Raw genomic sequence first — 21,462 nt, 5'->3', positions numbered from 1 at the left:
GTCTAGGACTCTGAGGTTATTCCAGCGCAGCCAGCTTTCTAAATCGTCGGATTTTTTCTTCCAGAGTTTAGCCGCAGTCTCTAATGCCGCAATCGCCTCCGGTACAGGTGCCACTCTATCTTCCACACCCGATATACGTTCCTCAGCATGTGTCAATCTCTCACGCAGATTATGCATATCCTGCCTAAGCAGGCCTATATCAATTCTGACCTCTTCCAGCTTACCTGTCAACAAAGTTTTGCAGGACGAGATGGCTTGGGGCAACATCTCAGAGACTTCCTGTAGGGTGGGTGCAGTCTCTCCCGCTGTTGAATCGCCTGCAGCTGCAGATTTAGCCGCACCATCAGATCCACGAGCACGCGGAGGCAGAGGGGAGCGGCCGCCATCTTGCCCCTCTCCCCTAGCATATTCCTGGAGCTATTTAGTCACCGATTGCCCACGCGTAGGTCCCATACCGTCCTCCTCGTATCGCCAGGTACTTCAGTGCCACTATGAGGTAAGTTTAGCCCAGGTATAATATCTGCAGGATGATGAGGACATGGGTTCAGTGCAGAGCTATCGAACCATGCGACTGCTCCCGCTGCGCGCCTAGCCACGCCCCGAGAAGGCAGCTTTAAGAGCTTGGAATGTGGCTTCGGCCTCCGTGGTCCAGTCTTTGGCATTAACCCCCTTTTTGGTCAGAGCAGAAATAGGAGCTGTCATAGAGGAGAAATGAGGAATAAACTGGCAGTAATAATTTGCGAATCTCAGCAGGCATTGGACAGCTTTGAGTCCTTGCGGACGAGGCCAGTTGAGAATTGAGGACAGCTTGGCTGGATCCATTTGAAGACCCTGGTCGGAAATGACATACCCCAGGAAAGGCAGGCTGGTTTTCTCGAAGAGGCATTTCTCTAGCTTGGCAAACAGAGAGTTCTCTCGCAGACGCTGTAACACTTGGCGCACATGCACACGATGAGTTTAAATATTGGGAGAAAAGATTAAAATGTCGTCTAGGTATACCACCACACAGCTGTACAACAGATCTCGAAAAATGTAATTAACAAAGGCCTGGAAAACCTCAGGAGCATTACAAAGTCCGAAGGGCATGACAAGGTATTCAAAATGCCCATCACGAGTATTGAAGGCGGTTTTCCATTCGTCTCCCTCGCGGATACGGATGAGGTTATAAGCTCCACGAAGGTCTAGTTTGGTGAAGATTTTCGCCCCCCGTAGATGGTCAAAGAGTTCTGAGATCAATGGTAACGGGAACTTGTTCTTTAACGTGATATTATTCAATCCTCGGTAATCAATACAAGGACGCAGGGAGCCGTCTTTTTTTCCCACAAAGAAAAACCTGCACCGGCAGGAGAGGAGGACTTACGGATGAATCCTCTCTCCAGATTTTCTTGGACATACCGAGACATGGCCTCAGTCTCGGGCAAGAACAGAAGGGTAGACTCGACCTCTGGGAGGCGTGGCGTTGGGGACCAGGTCTATGGCACAGTCGTATGGCCTGTGAGGAGGCAGCGATTCAGCTTGTTGTTTACAGAAGACATCAGAGAAGCTTTTGTATGGAGTAGGAAGTCCTTCCGAGTTAGGTTCTGTAGACTGAGGCATGGGTGGGCGAATGGATTGTAGACAATGTTGGTGACAGAAGTCACTCCAGCGGGTAATTTGACCTCCAGTCCAGTCAATAACGGGAGAGTGCTTCTGCAACCACGGTAGACCCAGAAGAAAAGGGTTCAGAGAGTTCTTTAACACATAGAAGGAGATACGTTCCTGGTGCAGCGTGTCACGGGCACAGGGTATGTGGACCCACTAGGCCGCTCCGCCGTAGCGGGGAGGCAGCTGACCAGGTCACAGTCTATGCAGAAGTAAATGGTAGACAGTATGCTTGGGTACCTGAAATAGTCCGGGCGGTGGTTGTGGCTTCAGCACGGATGGAGGCAGGTGCGGTAAGTGGCGCAAGACGTGGCGGGCAGTATCCGATGGCACTTGACGTTGCAGATGGCACTTGACGTGGGAGAAGACACTTGAACGCGGGTAGGCACAGGAACAATACAGAATACAGGAACGGTAACAGGGCACGGGTAACAGCTGGAACGGGAGACACTAAGGAACCATTTGCGAGACAGACTGGGAAAGACTAACAACGCTCAGGCAAGGATTAGAAGGCCAGGGACCTTCTTATAGACCAGGAAATCGTGGCAGTTGATGGTAATGACGATTTCCTAATTGCGCGTGCTGGCCCTTTAAGGCCGGGCGCGAGCGTGCGCGCGCACCCTACGGGATCCAGCCAAACGGAGCGGAAGTGAGCGCTGGCATCTCCTAGGAGGGAGACGGAGGCCAGCGCTCACAGATCCATGGCTGCGGGCGTCGGGAGGTGAGTAAACTCGACGGCCCGCGGCCATTGGCGCTACATAGCGCCCCAGTTAACAGGAGAATGGGCTCAGTGACGAGATAAATAGTTTCATGTAGAAGCCTCCCATCTACAGAAGCAATGGATAATGGTTTGGTTAGTCTTTGCACTGGGATTTGGTAGCGATTTACCAAGGACTGGCACAGAAAATTCCCAGCGGATCCGGAATCTAGGAAGGCTTGAACGTCGAAAGTGGTTCCTGCAAAGGACAGCTTCGCTGGTATGGTCATCTTCTGAGAGGAAGGTATTCCACCTAGGGTAGCCTCTCCTACTTGCCCTAGGCGTTGGAGTTTTCCGGCCTCACTGGACAGTCTCTGAGGAAGTGCGTTTTTCCACCACAATACAAACATAAATTCAACTTGCGTCTATTCTGGCGTTCCTCAGGCGTGAGTCTTGTACTCTCCACCTGCGTGGGTTCGTCCGACCGGGAGGAAGATGAGGCCAGAAGAGGTCTTTGGAAGGTTGGTGCCAACCGTGATGTACGATTGCCTCGAGCAGATTCTCGTTGTCTCTCACAAAAACGTATATCTATACGATTAGCTAGAGTAATCAAGTCATCCAAGGACGGTGGAAGGTCTCGGCCAGCAAGTTCATCCTTGATTCGGCCCGCCAGACCCTCCCAGAAGGTCGATACCAAAGCCTCATTATTCCACTGGAGTTCAGTAGCCAAGGTGCGGAATTGAATGGTGTATTGGCCTACAGTGGAGGTTCCTTGCCGGAGCTTGAGTAGAGAGGAAGCTGCAGAAGAGGCTCGACCCGGTTCTTCAAACACCCTTTTAAACGTGGAGAGAAAGTTCTGAATGTTGTACATGATGGGGTCGTTTCTCTCCCACAAGGGCGATGCCCAAGCCAGCACTTCACCAGACAGCAGGGACAGGATATAGCCCGGTCTGAGGAAAAATGATGTGCCATGACTTCAAAGTGGATGGTGCATAGGCTAAAAAATCCCCTGCAGGTCTTGGGGTCTCCCTCATAGCGGGCAGGTGTAGGTAGGTGTAGTCCAGGACTGTAGACAGGAGCTTGCGGTGGTGGTGGTATTGGAGGCGCCGGAGGCGCTAGTTCGTTCAAACGAGTGGATACATTCTGCAGTAGCTGAAACAGCTGATCTTGGCAGACTTCTTTGTCTAGAAAGCTCCTGAGCCATATCAGCCGTGTCCGGCAGGGCTGTGTCAAGGGGATCCATGGCTTGTTCAACCTATAACTGTTCTCACCGGTTTGTTCGTGGATCCTCAATGTCGTCTGGGAGATGGTGCTTGGAATCCAGGCAACGCTTGGCACAGCGGGTAGAGGCGGTCGGATGGATAGGCAGGAGTCAGGACAGGCAGCAGATGTCGTAACAGGTGTGGCAGCAATAGGTCAAAGCAGGCGGCAGACGTCGTAACGGGTATGGCAGCAATAGGTCAAGGCAGGCAGCAGACATCGTAACGGCAATGGCAGCAATAGGTCAAGGCAGGCGGCAGGCGTTGTAACGGGTATGGCAGCAATGGGTCAAGGCAGGCGGCAGACAAGGATAGTCAAGTTCAAACAGAGGTCAGTAACGGGAAATCCAGACAAAAGGCAGAAGGGATGGAAACAGGGAACCAGGGCACAGGGAATTCACGGGGAACTTGGTTGAGCAAGCAGGGACGGCCGCGAAATGAGGTAAAGGATGCACTCACCTGACGCCGTCCATGGCCAGCAGAGCGTCCGGATCGGATAAAGTCGAGCTCGGGATGAGCAGTTGGTGATGGAGTGCGCCGGAACCGGAGCAGAGGCCGTGGGGACGGCGGGGAACGGCGCAGCAGCCGTTACACTGCCACACACCCATCCGTAGATAATGCCACAGTGCCATCTGCATATACTGCCACACACGCACCCGTAGATAATGCCACGGTGTCCTCTATAGATACTGCCAGACAGCCACCCGTAGATAATGCCACAGTGTCCTCTCTAGATACTGCCAGACAGCCACCCGTAGATAATGCCACAGTGCCCTCAGTAGATACTGCCACACACCCACGTAGACAGTGATGTCAGGGGCTTCCCCAGAGCCGGGGTTCCGGAGCAGAGCCACTTCTAGCACCTTGCCGCTTATTCTTCAGCCTGCTCGCTCCTTTCCTGAGGGAGCTACGGTGTCCTGCAGGCCGCAGATGACAGCCTAAGAGGCCGTATACAGTCATGCAGTGGTAACAGACGTCACAACACGACTCCAACACTAGAGACAGCACAGGAACAAATACAGCACGGGACAGAGGATGCAAGTAGCAGGACACAGGAACACTGGGAACAGGATACCACTAATGTACCATTTGCAAGACTAACATAGGTATACAAACAATGCTCAAGCATGCGCATGCCAGAAGCCGCTGCAGAGCGGCAGTGAGTATGTCACGTAAGGTTTGTCAACCCACTGGGCCGTACCGCCTTGGCAGAATTGCAGCTGGCCAACAGGGCGCAGGTCAAAGTCTATAGTTCATAGAGGGTACCTGTGGCAGCTCGGACAGTAGCAAGGCACGCTCGGCAGGGACTAGGCAGCAGGTAGACGTCAGGCGAGGTGAAGTAGGTCAGGCATGGTATACAGCATGGCACGACTTTGGCTCAACACAGCACTCGACCAGGATAGTATAGAATGCAGGAAACAGGAACACACTAGGAGACCATTGCATAGACAAACTAGGGAAACAACAACAATGCTCAGGCATCGAAGCAGGGGGCCGGAGCCCTCTTATAGTCCAGGGTACTCACGGCCTGATGCTTCATCAAAGTACGGTGCGCGCGCTGCCCCTTTAAGAACGGGCACGAGCGTGCACGCTCACCCTATGGTAACCAACTGAGGTGAGTGGAAGCGAGTGCTGGCGTCTCCTGGGAAGGAAACTGTGGCCAGCGCTCGCCAACTCCTGGCTGCGGCTGTCATGGGGAGAGTGGCGCTGGTGGCCCGCAGCCACGGACATGACAATATCCCCCCTCTTCTTGGGACCAGAGCGAAAGAGAAACTTTTTCAGAAGAGTAGGAGCATTGAGGTTCTCTTCTGGCTCCCAGGATCTCTCTTCAGGACCAAACCCCCTCCAATCCACCAAATAAAAAGTCTTTCCTCTCACTTTTTTGGTGTTCAAGATCTCCTTAACCTCAAAGGTGTCTGAAGGACCGCCGCTGGAGGCAACGGCAGGGCTAGGAGTTTTGGTATAGCGGTTTAGAACCGCCGGCTTCAGGAGGGAGACATGGAAGGAGTTGGGGATCTTGAGGGAAGGAGGCAGCCGAAGCTTGTAGGCGACAGGGTTGATCTGCTGTAGAATTTCGAAGGGTCCGAGGAACCTGGGAGCAAATTTGCATGATGGCACGCTTAGTCGAATATTCCTAGAAGATAGCCAGACCTTCATGCCAGGGAGAAAATGAGGAGGTTCTCTTTTCCTTGTGTCAGCCTTCCGTTTCATGCGGTCGACTGCCATTAGGTTGGAGGATCGAGTCTGCTGCCAGATCTGCAGGGAAGTCTCTAAAAGCGGAGTCAGCGGCTGGTACCTCGGAGGTATCGTGGGTGTTGGCCGTAGATAATTTGGAACGGTGTATTCCTTGTGGACTCGCTGGTGTGATTATTATATGAGAACTCAGCCCACGGAAGCAGCTGCAGCCAGTCATCATGCTGCTTGGAGATGAAGTGGCGTAGGTAGTTCTCCAAGATCTGATTGATCCTCTCGAACTGACCATTGGACTGAAGATGGTAGTTTGAGGAAAAGTCCAACTTCAAACCGAGGAGTCCGCAGAGGGCTCTCCAGAACTTCGGGTTGAACTCCCCCCCCCCCCCGATCAGACACAATATGCTGCGGCAAGCCGTGCAGGCGGAAGATGTGTTAGATGAACAGCTTGGCCAGCTGAGGAGCAGAAGGAAGACCGGTCAGAGCAACGAAGTGGGCGATCTTCAAAAATCGATCCACCACCACTCAGATAGTACTGCATCCGGCAGACAGAGGCAGGTCCATATTAAAGTCCATAGCTATATGCTGCCGGGGGGCATTGGGCACAGGCAATGACTGGAGCAGACCAGCAGATCTGAAATGTGAGCGACCTATTTGGCTGCACATACTGAACAGGAATAAACAAAGTCCATAATGTCGTTGGGCAGCGTGGGACACCAGAAATGATGAGCAATCAGATCCCGGGTCTGACGGATCCCCGCGTGACCTGCCAGTCTAGAGGAGTGTCCCCAGCAGAGGATTCTTGCACGATCAGCCAGGCGCACAAAAGTCCTCTCTGGAGGAATGTCCCCAACTTGCAGAGGATTGACAGAGACAATGCAAAGACGTATCAACAATGTTCTGTGGAATCTCAATGGTGTCTTCCGTCTCAAAAGACCCGGACAAGGCATCGGCCCTCACATTCTTGTCGGCCGGGCGATAATGGAGCTCAAACTGGAACCTGGTAAAGAACAGTGACCACCTGGCCTGACGAGGGTTCAACCATTGAGCCGTCTGGAGGTAGGTCAGATTCTTGTGGTCTGTAAAAATTAGGATCGGATGAGCTTCACCATCTAGTAGATGTCTCCACTCTTCCAGAGCCAATTTGATGGCTAGTAACTCCAGATCCCCAATCGAGTAGTTGCGTTCTGCGGAAAAGAAGAGCTTAGAGAAATATCTACATACCATTGACTTGCCCTTGGGACCTCTCTGGAACAGGAGTGCACCAGTACCGACAGAGGATGCATCCACCTCCAACGAGAACTGCAGAGAGACATCCGGATGATGGAGGATAGAGGCTGACGTGAAGGCTCTTTTCAGGCTATTGAATGCGGACTCTGCCTCGGGTGTCCACACCTTGGCGTTCATGCCCTTCTTAGTGAGGTTACATATAGGAGAAGTCAGTGAGGAGAAGTTTAAAATAAACTGTCTGTAAATATTGGCAATTCCCAAAAAGCGCTCTATGGCGAATCCGCATTAGGTTGTAAGCCCCACGCAGGTCTAGTTTAGAAAAAATCTTGGCACCACTTATACGATCAAACAGTTCAGAGATCAGTGGCAATGGATATTTATTCTTCACCGTGATCTGGTTGAGACCTCGGTAGTCGATACAAGGACGGAGAGAGCCATCTCTCTTTTTGACAAAGAAGTACCCGGCTCCTGCCGGGAGGAAGATTTTCGTATGAAGCACCTTTCCATGTTCTCTTTCACATAGGCGGACATGGACAGAGTCTCTGGCAAGGAGAGAGGATATACCCTAACACGGGGAGGGGATGCACCAGGAATCAGCTCGATAGGGCAGTCATACGCCCGATGTGGGGGCAATGTCTCCACCTCCCTCTTGCTGAAGACGTCCGAAAATACAGAATAATGACCCGGCAATCCAGCCAATGACCGAGGCAGAGAAGGCTGAATCTAACAAATCTGCACCAGGCAACGGCTTTGACACTCAGGTCCCCACTAGAGAACCTCTCCAGAATTCCAGTCCAGGACTGGGGCATGCATTCGGAGCCAAGGCAGGCCCAGCAACACAGGGTTAACAGCTTTGGATAGGACATAGACCTGCAGAAATTTGGAGTAAAGGGCTCGTACTTGGAGCCTCAGCGGCTTGGTCACAGCTATAACTGGGTCTGAGAGAGGTAGTCCATCTACTGAAGCAACTGTCAACGGGCTCTCCAGAGGTGTGGTGGGTAATTGAAGAAGGTCCACCAGGTCTCTACGGATTAAATTAGCAGCGGATCCAGAGTCCAGATACGCAGAGACCTGATGCGTTCTCTCGCCGGACACTATGGTCACAGGCATGGACAATCTAGAGGGAAGTCCTTTCTTACCCAAGGTTGTCACTCCTAGCAACAATAGGCGTTGGGCTTTTTGGGGGCACAGGTACACAAGATGGCCAATGCGGCCGCAATAAAGACAGAGTCCAGAAGTGTGTCTGCGTTGTCTGTCCTGGGAGGATAGCTTACACTGGTCCATTATCACAGACTCCTTAGGAGGATCGACATCTGAGGACAGCAGGGGTTGTTGAAAAGTAGGAGCCAGACTGGGAAGGACTCCCTCTCGTTGAACCTCTTGGAGGTGTTCTCGGATCCGTATATCAATCCGGGTGGACAGAAGAATGCCAGGAGCCAGTCCATGCCAGAATGCAGCCACCAGGGCCTCATTGTTCCATAACAGCTCTCCCACCAGGGTGCGGATGTGGATGGTGCACTCACTCACGGAGGTGTCTCCTTGGCATAGGATAATCAATGAGGAGAAAGATGATGAAAGCGACCCTTGCACCATCAGACGAAAATGTCCTACTATGCAGGCTGAAGTGGATCTGGCACTGATTCAGAAATCCACGACAGGTACTTGCGTCTCTATCATAGCGGTCAGGAAGTGGCAAAGAAACACGCGGGTCCACACTGCCAAGAGGTGTAGTCTGAGGATCAACACTGCCAGTAGGTGTAGTAGGAGGAACGGCAGCTTGTGCCTCCTGCCGACGTGCAAGAATGATCAACGCCTGGAGGAGTTGGTCCTGTCTAGACTGGAGGTCTAGCATATCCGCCCCCGCATCTCTTGAGACGTCGTCATGGTCTTGAATCGACTAGCGGGGTCCATGGCCTGAGCGTACTGTCACGTAGGGTTTGTGGACCCACTGGGACGTACCGCCTTGGCATTATGGCAGCTGGCCAACAGGGCACAGGTCAACGTCTATAGTTCGTATAGGTACGTGTGGCAGCTCGGGCAGCAGCAGGGCAGGCTCGGCTGGGACTAGGCAGCAGGTAGACGTCAGGCGAGGTGAAGCAGGTCAGGCGTAGTATACAGCACGGCATGACTTTGGCTCAACACAGTACTCGACCAGGATAGTACGGAATGTAGGGGGCCGGACCCCTTTTATAGTCCAGTGTACTCACGGCCTAATGCTTCATCAAAGTCCGGTGTGCGCGCTGCTCTTACTGGATCCGGCTGAGGTGAGTGGAAGCGATTGCTGGCGTCTCCTGGGAAGGAGACTGGGTCCAGCGCTCGCCGACTCGTGGCTTCGGCTGTCATGGGGAGAGTGGCGCTGATGGCCCGCAGCCACGGACATAACAGAGTACTGGCGTCTCCTAGGAAGGAGATGTCGGTCAGCACTAGGTAGTCTGCGGTCGCGGCCGTCGGGGGGGGGGGGGGGTAAGTAGGAACGATGAGCCGCAGCCGCGGACGTTACACATATTAGAAGTTTTTTGCTGAAAAATGTTTTCCTCAAACCTGGCCCCTGTGGCTCTTCTTCGGGCTCCCGCCTTCAAAACAAACTCTGTGTTAAGTCACCCCTGAAAACCACCGCCCGTATTTACCCTGGTCGATATTTTATGGTAAAAAGGTGGCAATCCTTGGCTGAATATTGTAAACTGCAGGACGTGGTGGATGTTGGAGTGAGGACTGGCCGGTTCTGCTCCAGATAATATGGGGGTTACCAATGATCCTGGGGGAATTTATCAATGGAATGACGTCAGCTTTCTGAGGTAGAAATTACGCAATGTTGGCGCACGCCCTATTTGTGATAAAATTTGCAGCTTTTCTAGTCTCCCAATACTTGTGAACATTAGACGGGGTTAATTGTAAAGGGCCGGGGCCGCCATAGGTCTGACACATTTACTAATTCTTACCACAGAAAACGCTGCAGATTGTAGAGTAAATCTTCGCTTTCTTTCCTGACTCTAAAACAGACCAAAATGCGCCAAATTTATTCAGAGACCTGGACCTCTTAGAAATGTGGCCGCGCTTTACTCCGAGACACTTCTGTTTCTGACTGGTCTATGGAACGCTGGTCTACATAAATCTGCCCCCTCCTCTATTATATTATTACACCCGTGTTATGGAAGAATCCCGGAGAATAACGACACGAGAGACGGTGGTTTTTAGCAATAAGCAGAAGTGTCATAAAAAGAATGACTTTCTCTATTTTATTAAATGATGAGAGTTGTGGCTCTTAATTCAGGACCTGGGGGGTGTAAACTCCTGGTGACAGTCAATCTGACCGCCCAGCGATTGTCACAAAGGACAATTCTCATTGCAAGGTCCTGAGGTAAGAGCCACAACCCAGTGATCCAGAGGAAGGCGAAGAAAACCCCCGGAGATCTGTCTCTAAGGGGAAAAATAATTCCTTCCTGACCCCATATGTGGCGATCGGAGATCACCCTGGATCAGATCGATCGTCTGCCTACTGCATCTGGACATAAAGCAGAGTCTGGTTATAACATCCAATACAATGTGACACGTCTACATTACAATGTAACGAAAGGAATCCTCTCCGACAGTTCACAATCAATTATTACCAGGACGCCTAACGCTAAAGAGAGGATCCCACCATTTCCTAAGGGTTCCACCAAATCTTAAGCCCTGCTCCTAGGAGCTTACAATCTAAAAGAAGGAACCCTCCAAATCTAAAAGGTGTTTTCCCACAAACAAAATTGTGTGATGTCAGATGGCTGGAGGTGCGAGCGCTAGGACCCCAGCGTTTACAGGAACGCAGGTCCCCGAGTCCCCTGTGTGAATGGAGCGATAGTTCACAGGAGTGACCACTGCTCCATTCACTGCCCAGAAAATGGACGAAGCTAAAACTGTCTCCCAAGTCCAATACGGACACTCCAAATGGAGACATAGCCCTGCTCCCTGTCCTCTCACTGCAGAGTACGCCTTCCCGGCTATACTAAGGTTCAGACAGACAATGGAGCAACTCGGAGGTCTCCGTCCGGTAGACAGTGAGTGGGGCGGTGGTCACGCATGTGCACTGACGCTCCATGTACACAGGGGAAACATAGACCTACGTTCTAGGGATCACTGGGGTCCCAGCGCTCGCACTTCCAGCCATCAGATATCTATCACCCGTCCTGTAGGATAAGGGATGAATGTTGATTATGGGAGAACACCTTTATTCTAACCTGATCTCTGTCTAGTGATGACGTCTTAATCTTCCCATGATTTCCTGACTGTCTCTTATTCTTGAGATTGTGTCGTAGTCTTGAGATTGTGTCTTATTCTTGAGATTTAGTCTTATTCTTGAGATTGTGTTTTATTCTTAAGATTGTGTCTTAGTCTTGAGATTGTGTCTTATTCTTGAGATTGTGTTTTATACTTGAGATTGAGTCGTAGTCTTGAGATTGTGTCTTATTCTTGAGATTGAGTCTTATTCTTGAGATTGTGTCTTATTCCTGAGATTGTCGTAGTCTTGAGATTGTGTCGTAGTCTTGAGATTGTGTCTTATTCTTGAGATTGTCTTATTCCTGAGATTGTGTTTTATTCTTGAGATTGAGTCGTAGTCTTGAGATTGTGTCTTATTCTTGAGATTGTCTTATTCCTGAGATTGTGTTTTATTCTTGAGATTGAGTCGTAGTCTTGAGATTGTGTCTTATTCTTGAGATTGAGTCTTATTCTTGAGATTGTGTCTTATTCTTGAGATTGTGTCGTAGTCTTGAGATTGTGTCTTATTCTTGAGATTGTGTCTTATTCTTGAGATTGTGTCGTAGTCTTGAGATTGTGTTTTATTCTTGAGATTGTGTCTTATTCTTGAGATTCTGTCTTATTCTTCAGATTGGGTCGTCGTTTTGAGATTGTGTCTTATTCTTGAGATTGAGTCTTATTCTTGAGATTCTGTCTTATTCTTGAGATTGTGTCTTATTCTTGAGATTGTGTTTTATTCTTGAGATTGTGTCGTAGTCTTGAGATTGTGTCGTAGTCTTGAGATTGTGTCTTATTCTTGAGATTGTCTTATTCTTGAGATTGTGTCTTATTCTTGAGATTGAGTCTTATTCTTGAGATTGTCTCTTATTCTTGAGATTGTGTTTTATTCTTGAGATTGTGTCTTATTCTTGGTATTGAGTAATATTCTTGAGATTGTGTCTTATTCTTGAGATTGTGTCTTATTCTTGAGATTGTTTTGTAGTTTTGAGATTGTGTCTTAGTCTTGAGATTGTGTCTTATTCTTGTCATTGAGTAATATTCTTGAGATTGTGTCTTATTCTTGAGATTGTGTCTTATTCTTGTTATTGAGTAATATTCTTGAGATTGTGTCTTATTCTTGAGATTGAGTCTTATTATTGAGATTGTGTCTTATTCTTGAGATTGTGTTTTATTCTTAAGATTGTTTCGTAGTTTTGAGATTGTGTCTTAGTTTTGAGATTGTGTCGTAGTCTTGAGATTGTGTTTTAGTATTGAGATTGTGTCTTATTCTTGAGATTGAGTCTTCTTCTTGAGATTGTGTTTTATTCTTGAGATTGTGTCGTAGTCTTGAGATTGTTTCTTAGTCTTGAGATTGTGTCTTATTTTTGAGATTGTGTCTTATTCTTGAGATTGTGTCTTATTCTTGAGATTGTGTCGTAGTCTTGAGATTGTGTCTTATTCTTGAGATTGTGTCTTATTCTTGAGATTGTGTCTTATTCTTGAGATTGTTGTAGTCTTGAGATTGTGTCTTAGTCTTGAGATTGTGTTTTATTCTTGAGATTGTGTCTTATTCTTGAGATTGTGTCTTATTCTTGAGATTGTGTCGTAGTCTTGAGATTGTGTCTTATTCTTGAGATTGAGTCTTATTCTTGAGATTGTGTCTTATTCTTGAGATTGTGTCTTATTCTTGAGATTGTGTCTTATTCTTGAGATTGTGTCTTATTCCTGAGATTGTGTCGTAGTCTTGAGATTGTGTCGTATATCGTATAAGGAATCCTCTCCGACAGTTCACAATCAATTATTAGCAGGACGCCTAACGCTAAAGAGAGGATCCCACCATTTCCTAAGGGTTCCACCAAATCTTAAGCCCTGCTCCTAGGAGCTTACAATCTAAAAGAAGGAACCCTCCAAATCTAAAAGGTGTTTTCCCACAAACAAAATTGTGTGATGTCAGATGGCTGGAGGTGCGAGCGCTAGGACCCCAGCGTTTACAGGAACGCAGGTCCCCGAGTCCCCTGTGTGAATGGAGCGATAGTTCACAGGAGTGACCACTGCTCCATTCACTGCCCAGAAAATGGACGAAGCTAAAACTGTCTCCCAAGTCCAATACGGACACTCCAAATGGAGACATAGCCCTGCTCCCTGTCCTCTCACTGCAGAGTACGCCTTCCCGGCTATACTAAGGTTCAGACAGACAATGGAGCAACTCGGAGGTCTCCGTCCGGTAGACAGTGAGTGGGGCGGTGGTCACGCATGTGCACTGACGCTCCATGTACACAGGGGAAACATAGACCTACGTTCTAGGGATCACTGGGGTCCCAGCGCTCGCACTTCCAGCCATCAGATATCTATCACCCGTCCTGTAGGATAAGGGATGAATGTTGATTATGGGAGAACACCTTTATTCTAACCTGATCTCTGTCTAGTGATGACGTCTTAATCTTCCCATGATTTCCTGACTGTCTCTTATTCTTGAGATTGTGTCGTAGTCTTGAGATTGTGTCTTATTCTTGAGATTTAGTCTTATTCTTGAGATTGTGTTTTATTCTTAAGATTGTGTCTTAGTCTTGAGATTGTGTCTTATTCTTGAGATTGTGTTTTATACTTGAGATTGAGTCGTAGTCTTGAGATTGTGTCTTATTCTTGAGATTGAGTCTTATTCTTGAGATTGTGTCTTATTCCTGAGATTGTCGTAGTCTTGAGATTGTGTCGTAGTCTTGAGATTGTGTCTTATTCTTGAGATTGTCTTATTCCTGAGATTGTGTTTTATTCTTGAGATTGAGTCGTAGTCTTGAGATTGTGTCTTATTCTTGAGATTGTCTTATTCCTGAGATTGTGTTTTATTCTTGAGATTGAGTCGTAGTCTTGAGATTGTGTCTTATTCTTGAGATTGAGTCTTATTCTTGAGATTGTGTCTTATTCTTGAGATTGTGTCGTAGTCTTGAGATTGTGTCTTATTCTTGAGATTGTGTCTTATTCTTGAGATTGTGTCGTAGTCTTGAGATTGTGTTTTATTCTTGAGATTGTGTCTTATTCTTGAGATTCTGTCTTATTCTTCAGATTGGGTCGTCGTTTTGAGATTGTGTCTTATTCTTGAGATTGAGTCTTATTCTTGAGATTCTGTCTTATTCTTGAGATTGTGTCTTATTCTTGAGATTGTGTTTTATTCTTGAGATTGTGTCGTAGTCTTGAGATTGTGTCGTAGTCTTGAGATTGTGTCTTATTCTTGAGATTGTCTTATTCTTGAGATTGTGTCTTATTCTTGAGATTGAGTCTTATTCTTGAGATTGTCTCTTATTCTTGAGATTGTGTTTTATTCTTGAGATTGTGTCTTATTCTTGGTATTGAGTAATATTCTTGAGATTGTGTCTTATTCTTGAGATTGTGTCTTATTCTTGAGATTGTTTTGTAGTTTTGAGATTGTGTCTTAGTCTTGAGATTGTGTCTTATTCTTGTCATTGAGTAATATTCTTGAGATTGTGTCTTATTCTTGAGATTGTGTCGTATTCTTGTTATTGAGTAATATTCTTGAGATTGTGTCTTATTCTTGAGATTGAGTCTTATTCTTGAGATTGTGTCTTATTCTTGAGATTGTGTTTTATTCTTAAGATTGTTTCGTAGTTTTGAGATTGTGTCTTAGTTTTGAGATTGTGTCGTAGTCTTGAGATTGTGTTTTAGTATTGAGATTGTGTCTTATTCTTGAGATTGAGTCTTCTTCTTGAGATTGTGTTTTATTCTTGAGATTGTGTCGTAGTCTTGAGATTGTTTCTTAGTCTTGAGATTGTGTCTTATTTTTGAGATTGTGTCTTATTCTTGAGATTGTGTCTTATTCTTGAGATTGTGTCGTAGTCTTGAGATTGTGTCTTATTCTTGAGATTGTGTCTTATTCTTGAGATTGTGTCTTATTCTTGAGATTGTTGTAGTCTTGAGATTGTGTCTTAGTCTTGAGATTGTGTTTTATTCTTGAGATTGTGTCTTATTCTTGAGATTGTGTCTTATTCTTGAGATTGTGTCGTAGTCTTGAGATTGTGTCTTATTCTTGAGATTGAGTCTTATTCTTGAGATTGTGTCTTATTCTTGAGATTGTGTCTTATTCTTGAGATTGTGTCTTATTCTTGAGATTGTGTCTTATTCCTGAGATTGTGTCGTAGTCTTGAGATTGTGTCGTAGTCTTGAGATTGTGTCTTATTCTTGAGATTGTGTCTTATTCTTATAATTGAGTCTTATTCTTGAGATTGTGTATTATTCTTGAGATTGTGTCGTAGTCTTGAGATTGTGTCTTTGTCTTGAGATTGTGTCTTATTCTTGAGATTGTGTCTTATTCTTGAGATTGAGTCTTATTCTTGAGATTGTGTCTTATTCTTGAGATTGTGTCGTAGTCTTGAGATTGTGTCTTAGTCTTGAGATTGTGTCTTATTCTGGAGATTGTGTCTTATTCTTGAGATTGTGTCTTATTCTTGAGATTGTGTCGTAGTCTTGAGATTGTGTCGTAGTCTTGAGATTGTGTCCTATTCTTGAGATTGAGTCTTATTCTTGAAATTGTGTCTTATTCTTGAGATTGTGTCTTATTCTTTAGATTGTGTCTTATTCTTAAGATTAAGTCTTATTCTTGAGATTGTGTCTTAATCTTGAGATTGTGTCTTATTCTTGTTATTGAGTAATATTCTTGAGATTGTGTCTTATTCTTGAGATTGTGTCTTATTCTTGAGATTGAGTCTCATTCTTGAGATTGTGTCTTATTCCTGAGATTGTGTCGTAGTCTTGAGATTGTGTCGTAGTCTTGAGATTGTGTCTTTTTCTTGAGATTGTGTCTTATTCTTGAGATTGAGTCTTATTCTTGAGATTGTGTCTTATTCTTGAGATTGTGTCGTAGTCTTGAGATTGTGTCTTATTCTTAAAATTGTGTCTTATTCTTGAGATTGAGTCTTATTCTTCAGATTGTGTCTTATTCTTGAGATTGTGTCGTAGTCTTGAGATTGTCTTATTCTTGAGATTGTGATTTATTCTTGAGATTGTGTCTTATTCTTGAGATTGTGTCTTATTCTTGAGATTGTGTCGTAGTCTTGAGATTGTGTCTTATTCTTGAGATTGAGTCTTATTCTTGAGATTCTGTCTTATTCTTGAGATTGTGTCGTAGTCTTGAGATTGTGTCCTATTCTTGAGATTGAGTCTTATTCTTGGGATTGTGTCTTATTCTTGAGATTGTCTCTTATTCTTTAGATTGTGTCTTATTCTTGAGATTGTGTCTTATTCTTGAGATTGTGTCTTATTCTTGTTATTGAGTAATATTCTTGAGATTGTGTCTTATTCTTGAGATTGTGTCTTATTCTTGAGATTGTGTCTTATTCTTGTTATTGAGTAATATTCTTGAGATTGTGTATTATTCTTGAGATTGAGTCTTATTCTTGAGATTGTGTCTTATTCTTGAGATTGTGTTTTATTCTTGAGATTGTTTCGTAGTTTTGAGATTGTGTCTTAGTTTTGAGATTGTGTCGTAGTCTTGAGATTGTGTCTTAGTATTGAGATTGTGTCTTATTCTTGAGATTGAGCCTTCTTCTTGAGATTGTGTTTTATTCTTGAGATTGTGTCGTAGTCTTGAGATAGTGTGTTAGTCTTGAGATTGTGTCTTATTTTTGAGATTGTGTCTTATTCTTGAGATTGTGTCTTATTCTTGAGATTGTGTCGTAGTCTTGAGATTGTGTCTTAGTCTTGAGATTGTGTCTTAGTCTTGAGATTGTGTCTTAGTCTTGAGATTGTCTTAGTCTTGAGATTGTGTTTTAGTCTTGAGATTGTGTCTTAGTCTTGAGATTGTGTCTTAATCTTGAGTTAATGTCTTTGTGTCTTTTATCTTTTGATTTGATGAGATTTTCTGTTCTAGAAGAAAAAAAAACCACAATTCCGTTTTATGTTCACTACAATCCCCAGTATACATATCACCCAGTATACATATAAACCAGTATACATATCACCCAGTATACATATCACCCAGTATACATAACATCCAGTATACATATCACGCAGTATACATATCACCCAGTAACATATCATCCAGTATACATGTTACCCAGTGTATATATCACCCAGTATACATATAAACCAGTATACATATCACCCAGTATACATATCATACAGTATACATATCACCCAGTATATATATCAACCAGTTTACATATCACCCAGTATACATATCATCCAGTATACATATCATCCAGTATACATATCATCCAGTAACATATCATCCAGTATACATGTTACCCAGTGTATATATCACCCAGTATACATATAAACCAGTATACATATCACCCAGTATACATATCATCCAGTATACATATCACCCAGTATACCTTTCATCCAGTATACATATCAGGCAGTATACATATCACCCAGTGTACATATCACCCAGTGTACATATCATCCAGTAATATATCATCCAGTATACATATCATCCAGTAACATATCATCCAGTATATATGTTACCCAGTGTATATATCACCCAGTATACATATAAACCAGTATACATATCACACAGTATACATATCACCCAGTATACCTTTCATCCTGTATACATATCAGGCAGTATACATATTACCCAGTGTACATATCCTCCAGTATACATATCATACAGTGTACATATCATCCAGTGTACATATCACCTAGTATACATATCACCCAGTGTACATATCACCCAGTGTACATATCATCCAGTAACATATCATCCAGTATATATGTTACCCAGTGTACATATCACCCAGTATACATACCAAACAGTATACATATCATCCAGTATATATGTTACCCAGTGTACATATCCTCCAGTAAACATATAATACAGTGTACCTATCACCCAGTATTCATATCATCCAGTGCACATATCACCCAGTATACATATCACCCAGTATACATACCACCCAGTATACATATCATCCAGCATACATATAATCCAGTATACATATCACCCAGTATACATATCACCCAGTATACATATCATCCAGTATACATATCATCCAGTGTACATATCACCCAGTATTCATATCATCCAGTGAACATATCACCCAGTATACATATCACCCAGTATACATATCACCCAGTATACATATCATCCAGTATACATATCACCCAGTATACATATCATCCAGTATACATATCACCCAGTATACATATCATCCAGTATACATATCACCCAGTATATATATCCCCCAGTATACATATCATCCAGTATACATATCACCCAGTGTACATATCCCCCAGTTTAAATATCCCCCAGTGTACATATAATAGAGTATACATATCATCCAGTATACATTTAACCCAGTATACTTGTAAACCAGTATACATATCATCCAGTATAGATATCACCCAATGTACATATCATCCAGAATACATATCACCCACTATACATATCATCCAGTATACATATCACCCAGTATACATATCATCTAGTGTACATATCAACCAGTATAAACAGCACACAGTATACATAGCACCCAGTATACATATCACCCAGTATACATATCACTCAGTATATATATTACCCAGTATACATTTCACCCAGTTAACATATCACCCAGTATACATATCACCCAGTATACATATAACCCAGTATATATATCATCCAGTATACATATAACCCAGTATACATATCACCCAGTATACATATCACCCAGTATATATATCATCCTGTATACATATAACCCAGTGAACATATCACCCTGTATACATATCACCCAGTATACATATCACCCAGTATACATATAACCCAGTATACATATCACCCAGTATACATATCCCCCAGTATACATATCACCCAGTATATATATCACCCAGTATACATATCACCCAGTATACATATCATCCAGTATACATATCATCCAGTATACATATCACCCAGAATACATATCATCCAGTGTACATATCACCCAGAATACATATCACCCAGTATACATATCCCCCAGTATACATATCACCCAGTATATATATCACCCAGTATACATATCACCCAGTATACATATCACCCAGTATACATATCATCCAGTATACATATCACCCAGAATACATATCATCCAGTGTACATATCACCCAGTATACATATCACCCAGAATACATATCACCCAGATCAAATATGAATTACAGATATACAAAATAATAGACATGAATAATCCAGTGAGGGAATCTTATCAAATGTTCTACGCCACTTTTATGCCGTATAAAAAGTCACATTATGGTGCACGCCATATTTGCGCCATAGTTGCAGCTTTTCACAGATTTCACCACTTTTATAAGTGACAAGAATAGTTAGCGGGGTTTCACAGCGGGAGCGGGAGAGCGGGAGCGGGGCCCCTCATAGACCAAAATATTTAGCATCACTTATGGCAGAAATTGGCACAAAATATGGAGCAAATCTACTCCTTCTCATAGCAGACGTAGATATCAATCAATACTCCGATACTGGTAGATGAAACGCCGGTCATATGGTCATAGAGAAAGTTCAGATCCTGGAATCTCCTTAGGGACATATGTCAGCTGATAAATGTCGGGTGTATAACTTCCCTACATACCTGGAGGACTTCTCTTCCTTTCTTGGTGCTGGTCACGTGGAGAGCTCTCCTCAGGTCTTCAGTCTCTTCATGTAAAAATGAGCCGTCCAATAGTCTATGGTCTTCATACACCAAGTACATAATTGTGATGTCATGGAATGTTCAGGTGTGATGTGATCTTGTGATGTAATGGAATTCCCAGGTGTCATGTGATCTCCTGATGTCATGGAATGTTCAGGTGTCATGTGACCTGGTGATGTCATGGAATGTTCAGGTGTCATGTGATCTCCTGATGTCATGGAATTTTCAGGTGTCATGTGGTCTTGTAATGTCTTTTGGTGTAAAGGATGCCATTGTTAAATATTAATAAAGTTTCCAATATTTAAACGGATGTCATCCATTTTGTTGGTGGGATTGTCAATCTGTGTTATGTTATGTCAATTCTTAAAGGGTAACTAAACTTCCGACAAGCTTCTGACATGTCATAGTGACATTTCAGAAGTTTTGATTGGAGGGGGTCCAAGCACTGAGACCCACCAATCGCTAAAACTAAGCGGCAGAAGTGCTCGGCTTTTTCCGGAAATCAGTGTATCTGAGTGCGGACTCAATAGAAAGTCTTTGAACCCGTACTCCGATACATCGGCTTTCCGGAAAATGATGAACAGAAACTAAGCTGCTCAGCACTCACAGGAGCTCTTCTGCCGCTTCGTTTTAGGATTGGTGGGGGTCTCAGTGCTTGGACCCCCTACAATTAAATCTTCTGACATGTCACTATGACGTGTCAGAAGTTTGTGGAACGTTTAGTTACCCCTTACTGATTTGTATGGGTGCTCGCCCTAATGAGAAACCGTCATGTTTTGTCATATTTAAACCACATTCCTCCCCTTGTTCCTGGTGTCCTCTTGATTCCAGCGCTGTAATATTTTTTTCTGGCCCTCCCGTTGCCCCGCTACATCCCCAGCTCCGCGCCTACTATGCTAATTTTGAGTAAAGGTACAGAGAGTAGGAGACATAATCTGGCTAGTTCTGGCTTCTGCTGTGCCTGATGTCCACTCGCTCTATTTGGGACTTTCTGTTACCCTCGGGCTGTCTGATTACCTGTTCAGGTATTGCCTGCACTGCCCCCCTTATCCAACACTGAACTCTGTTAGAACAACTTGGGTTCTCTGCAGCATAAACCATCCCGCCTTGCGGTGGGCTCTGACAAATAACTCGGAGTAGCCTTAGACTCTGTCCATCAGAGTTGTGACGGATTTGGGGTTGCGGTCTTATTTGCACGCTTACTCCCGACAGTCTCCAGCAGCCTTTTGGGAAATGCGCAACCAGTGATTCCATAACAGATAATGCCACAGTGCCCGCTGTAGATAATGCCACACACCCACCCATAGATTATGCCACAGTGCCCACTGTAGATAATGCCACACACCCACCTGTAGATAATGCCACAGTGCCCTCTGCAGATACTGCCTATAACGGTTCTCACCGGTTTGTTAGTGGATCCTCGGTGTCATCGGGGAGATGGTGCTTGGAACCCAGGCAACGCTTGGCACAGCGGGTAGAGGCAGTCGGATGGATAGGCAGCAGTCAGGACAGGCAGCAGACGTCGTAACGGGTATATGGCAGCAATAGGTCAAGGCAGGCGGCAGACAAGGATAGTCAAGTTCAAGCAGAGGTCAGTAACGGGAAATCCAGACAAAAG

The 21,462-nt window shown here is 45.0% G+C and overlaps 1 long non-coding RNA gene across 1 annotated transcript; it reads right to left on the bottom strand.

Annotated features, from left to right (window-relative positions):
* Nucleotides 1-11,336: 11,336 nt before the first annotated feature.
* On the bottom strand, nucleotides 11,337-19,847 carry LOC142741975 (uncharacterized). The gene is made up of 2 exons (XR_012881257.1): nucleotides 19,785-19,847; nucleotides 11,337-17,103 (listed from the first exon to the last, which is right to left on the bottom strand). It is a non-coding gene; the product is annotated as an uncharacterized LOC142741975 (long non-coding RNA).
* Nucleotides 19,848-21,462: the final 1,615 nt, after the last annotated feature.

The sequence above is a fragment of the Rhinoderma darwinii genome, chromosome 2, assembly GCF_050947455.1.
Source record: "Rhinoderma darwinii isolate aRhiDar2 chromosome 2, aRhiDar2.hap1, whole genome shotgun sequence".
Taxonomy (NCBI): Eukaryota; Metazoa; Chordata; class Amphibia; order Anura; family Rhinodermatidae; genus Rhinoderma; species Rhinoderma darwinii.
Note: the sequence above shows the minus strand (reverse complement) of the source record. Positions and strands in the feature narration are given on the sequence as shown.